The sequence below is a fragment of the Oncorhynchus gorbuscha genome, linkage group LG17, assembly GCF_021184085.1.
Source record: "Oncorhynchus gorbuscha isolate QuinsamMale2020 ecotype Even-year linkage group LG17, OgorEven_v1.0, whole genome shotgun sequence".
NCBI classification, from domain to species: domain Eukaryota; kingdom Metazoa; phylum Chordata; class Actinopteri; order Salmoniformes; family Salmonidae; genus Oncorhynchus; species Oncorhynchus gorbuscha.
Window position 1 is genome coordinate 6,709,504 of NC_060189.1, and position 5,302 is coordinate 6,714,805.

Genomic DNA, 5,302 nt, shown 5'->3' on the forward strand with positions numbered 1-5,302 from the left:
GTCCGTCACCACTGGATAGAGCAGCAGGGTTATCTAGGAGAGAAAGTCATGAGTCAGTCACCACTGGATAGAGCAGACACAGGGTTATCTAGGAGAGAGAAAGGCATGAGTCTGTCACCACTGGATAGAGCAGGGTTATCTAGGAGAGAGAAAGGGAGCGAGGAAACGGTAGCCTGGGGAGGAGGACAAGGGAACCGGAGTGTTACAAGCGTGTGTGTGTGTGTCTCTGTCTGTCTGTCTGTCTGTCTGTCTGTCTGTCTGTCTGTCTGTCTGTCTGTCTGTCTGTCTGTCTGTCTGTCTGTCTGTCTGTCTGTCTGTCTGTCTGTCTGTCTGTCTGTCTGTCTGTCTGTCTGTCTGTCTGTCTGTCTGTCTGTCTGTCTGTCTGTCTGTCTGTCTGTCTGTCTGTCTGTGTACACAAGTACTGTATGCATTTCAGTGGCGGTCTGAGTGGGTAAGAGTGTGTTTTTTAGCCGAGTGAGAGTCGTAGAGTGTGTGTCAGGGTGTTTCTACAACAGAGAGAAACGATGTGACATGGCTGAGTAGCTACATGGCAGTGATACATAGTCTGTGTTTCAGTGTTTGCTGGTGTCCTATCTACATAAACAAACACATCTGTCTGTTTACCTAGTGATCCTGGGTGACCCACTGATTACTCATACAGTTGCTATGTTCTCTGACCTTCACTCAGAGGTACACACAGGCTAGCCTTCTGATCTGAACGACCTTCACTCAGAGGTATACACAGGTTAGCCTTCTGATCTGAACGACCTTCACTCAGAGGTATACACAGGCTAGCCTTCTGATCTGAACGACCTTCACTCAGAGGGACACACAGGTTAGCCTTCTGATCTGAACGAAGTTTTCAATTTAGCTCATATATCCTGATGGACTCAGTCATTGTCTAATCTGTATGTGCGGTAGAGGTGGATGCTATTGGTTGGGGGATGAGTTCCACCAATTACAAGAGAGCGTTGAGTGTGAGAAAAGTGTCAAAACGTAAATTCTAATGACACTATTCTCCTCTATCTGCCATATAAACCTCATGGGATATCATAGTTGCACCAGTGCGTGTGCATTTGTGTGTTTGTGTTTAGAACCAGGCTAGTGTTCAGAATACTGATTCTGCACGGTTGAGTCAGAGATACATGTATCACAGTGGACTAATCCATGCATGTCATAGAGCTAGATGAAAGATTTAAAATGCCTTGCCATTTCACCTGAACCGAATACCTTATCCAAAATGAAATGTCTCATATCTTCTCAAGCCTGGTTCTCATTACTCTGTCCGGATCGGGAAAATCATATTCTATTGATTGCTGTATATATGTTCCATTGATGACTCTGATGTTCCAACAATAACAGTTATTTATTGATCACGGACACCTAAGTCAATGGTGGATTGTCATGATTTACAAGCAGTATTGGGTGCTGGAGGCAAGGTGTTTCTTCGTGATGATTCCACAGTGCATTGCGGAACACATACTGAAGCATAGATCACTAACACAGTCCAGGGCTCTGTACCAAGTGCCACCTTATTCCCTACATAGTGCACTACTTTTGTCCAGAGCCCTATCGTTCTAAGGGTTTAACCAAGCAGTGAATGTACAATAAATATGAAGCTGCTATGTCACATTTATGTTGTCTCTAATAGACATGTGACATGCCTTGTAAATACGAGCCAATTAGAAACCTACTTAATATCCGCTAGCTGGGGCTGTCATGTTTGTCATTTATTATCATGTCTTGTCCCTGTGCTTCCCATTCTATTCGTTTCCCTCTGCTGGTCTTATTTGGTTCTTTCCCTCCTTCTATCCCTCTCTCTCCCCCTCCCTCTCTCACTCTCTCGCTCTCTCTTCTCTCTATCGTTCCGTTCCTGCTCCCAGCTGTTCCTATTCCCCTAATCATCATTTAGTCTTCCCACACCTGTTCCCGATCCTTTCCCCTGATTAGAGTCCCTATTTATTCCTTTGTGTTCCGTTCCTGTCCCGTCGGTTCCTTGTTTAGTATTCACCATGCTGTGATTGCGTTTCGCCCTGTCCTGTCGTGTTTTTGCTGTGATTGTGTATCGCCCTGTCCTGTCGTGTTTTTGCCTTCATCAGATGCTGCGTGTGAGCAGGTGTCTCTGTCAACTACGGCCTGCGCCTACCCGAAGCGACCTGCAGTCTGTGGCCGCTTCTCCAGTTATTCCCTCTACAGACTAGAGGATTTCTGTTATTCCCTGTTTGGACTTAAATAAACTCTGTTTCTGTTAAGTCGCTTTTGGGTCCTCTTTCACCTGCATGACAGAAGGAACCGACCAAGGAATGGACCCAGCGACTTCAGACGCTCGTTACACTGCCGTCGAGATCCAAGGAGCCATGCTCGGCAGACACGAGCAGGAATTGTCTGCTGCTCGCCATGCCGTGGAGAACCTGGCCGCTCAGGTTTCCGACCTCTCTGGACAGTTCCAGAGTCTACGTCTCGTGCCACCTGTTACTTCCTGGCCTGCCGAGCCTCCAGAACCTAGGGTTAATAACCCACCTTGCTACTCCGGGCAGCCCACTGAGTGCCGCTCCTTTCTCACGCAGTGTGAGATTGTGTTCTCTCTCCAACCCAACACATACTCTAGAGAGAGAGCTCGGGTTGCTTACGTCATTTCACTCCTTACTGGCCGGGCTCGAGAATGGGGCACAGCTATCTGGGAGGCAAGGGCTGATTGCTCTAACAAATTCCAGAACTTTAAAGAGGAGATGATTCGGGTTTTTGACCGTTCAGTTTTTGGTGGGGAGGCTTCTAGGGCCCTGGCTTCCTTATGCCAAGGTGAACGGTCCATAACGGATTATTCTATTGAGTTTCGCACTCTTGCTGCCTCTAGTGAGTGGAACGAGCCGGCGCTGCTCGCTCGTTTTCTGGAGGGACTCCACGCAGTGGTTAAGGATGAGATTCTCTCCCGGGAGGTTCCTTCAGATGTGGACTCTTTGATTGCTCTCGCCATCCGCATAGAACGACGGGTAGATCTTCGTCACCGGGCTCGTGGAAGAGAGCTCGCATCAACGGTGTTTCCCTGCTCCGCATCGCAACCATCTCCCTCCTCTGGCTTTGAGACTGAGCCCATGCAGCTGGGAGGGATTCGCATCTCGAATAAGGAGAGGGAACGGAGGATCACCAACCGCCTGTGCCTCTATTGCGGAGTTGCTGGACATTTTGTTAATTCATGTCCAGTAAAGCCAGAGCTCATCTGTAAGCGGAGGGCTACAGGTGAGCGCAACTACTCAAGTCTCTCCATCAAAGTCCTGTACTACTTTGTCGGTCCACCTACGCTGGACCGGTTCGGGTGCTACATGTAGTGCCTTGATAGACTCTGGGGCTGAGGGTTGTTTCATGGACGAAGCATGGGTTCGGAAACATGACATTCCTTTCAGAGAGTTAGAGAAGCCTACGCCCATGTTCGCCTTAGATGGTAGTCATCTTCCCAGTATCAGATTTGAGACACTACCTTTAACCCTCACAGTATCTGGTAACCACAGTGAGACTATTTATTTTTTGATTTTCCGTTCACCGTTTACACCTGTTGTTTTGGGTCATCCCTGGCTAGTATGTCATAATCCTTCTATTAATTGGTCTAGTAATTCTATCCTATCCTGGAACGTTTCTTGTCATGTGAAGTGTTTAATGTCTGCCATCCCTCCCGTTTCTTCTGTCCCTACTTCTCAGGAGGAACCTGGCGATTTGACAGGAGTGCCGGAGGAATATCATGATCTGCGCACGGTCTTCAGTCGGTCCCGAGCCAACTCCCTTCCTCCTCACCGGTCGTATGATTGTAGTATTGATCTCCTTCCGGGGACCACTCCTCCTCGAGGTAGACTATACTCTCTGTCGGCTCCCGAACGTAAGGCTCTCGAGGATTATTTGTCTGTGTCTCTTGACGCCGGTACCATAGTGCCTTCTTCTTCTCCGGCCGGGGCGGGGTTCTTTTTTGTTAAGAAGAAGGACGGTACTCTGCGCCCTGCGTGGATTATCGAGGGCTGAATGACATAACGGTTAAGAATCGTTATCCGCTTCCCCTTATGTCATCAGCCTTCGAGATTCTGCAGGGAGCCAGGTGCTTTACTAAGTTGGACCTTCGTAACGCTTACCATCTCGTGCGCATCAGAGAGGGGGACGAGTGGAAACGGCGTTTAACACTCCGTTAGGGCATTTTGAGTACCGGGTTCTGCCGTTCGGTCTCGCCAATGCGCCAGCTGTTTTTCAGGCATTAGTTAATGATGTTCTGAGAGACATGCTGAACATTTTTGTTTTTGTCTATCTTGACGATATCCTGATTTTTTCTCCGTCACTCGAGATTCATGTTCAGCACGTTCGACGTGTTCTACAGCGCCTTTTAGAGAATTGTCTCTACGTAAAGGCTGAGAAGTGCTCTTTTCATGTCTCCTCCGTTACTTTTCTCGGTTCCGTTATTTCCGCTGAAGGCATTCAGATGGATTCCGCTAAGGTCCAAGCTGTCAGTGATTGGCCCGTTCCAAGGTCACGTGTCGAGTTGCAGCGCTTTTTAGGTTTCGCTAATTTCTATCGGCGTTTCATTCGTAATTTCGGTCAAGTTGCTGCCCCTCTCACAGCTCTTACTTCTGTCAAGACGTGTTTTAAGTGGTCCGGTTCCGCCCAGGGAGCTTTTGATCTTCTAAAAGAACGTTTTACGTCCGCTCCTATCCTCGTTACTCCTGACGTCACTAGACAATTCATTGTCGAGGTTGACGCTTCAGAGGTAGGCGTGGGAGCCATTCTATCCCAGCGCTTCCAGTCTGACGATAAGGTTCATCCTTGCGCTTATTTTTCTCATCGCCTGTCGCCATCTGAGCGCAACTATGATGTGGGTAACCGTGAACTGCTCGCCATCCGCTTAGCCCTAGGCGAATGGCGACAGTGGTTGGAGGGGGCGACCGTTCCTTTTGTCGTTTGGACAGACCATAAGAACCTTGAGTACATCCGTTCTGCCAAACGACTTAATGCCCGTCAAGCTCGTTGGGCGTTGTTTTTCGCTCGTTTCGAGTTTGTGATTTCTTACCGTCCGGGTAGCAAGAACACCAAGCCTGATGCCTTATCCCGTCTGTTTAGTTCTTCTGTGGCTTCTACTGATCCCGAGGGGATTCTTCCTTATGGGCGTGTTGTCGGGTTAACAGTCTGGGGAATTGAAAGACAGGTTAAGCAAGCACTCACGCACACTGCGTCGCCGCGCGCTTGTCCTAGTAACCTCCTTTTCGTTCCTGTTTCCACTCGTCTGGCTGTTCTTCAGTGGGCTCACTCTGCCAAGTTAGCTGGTCATCCC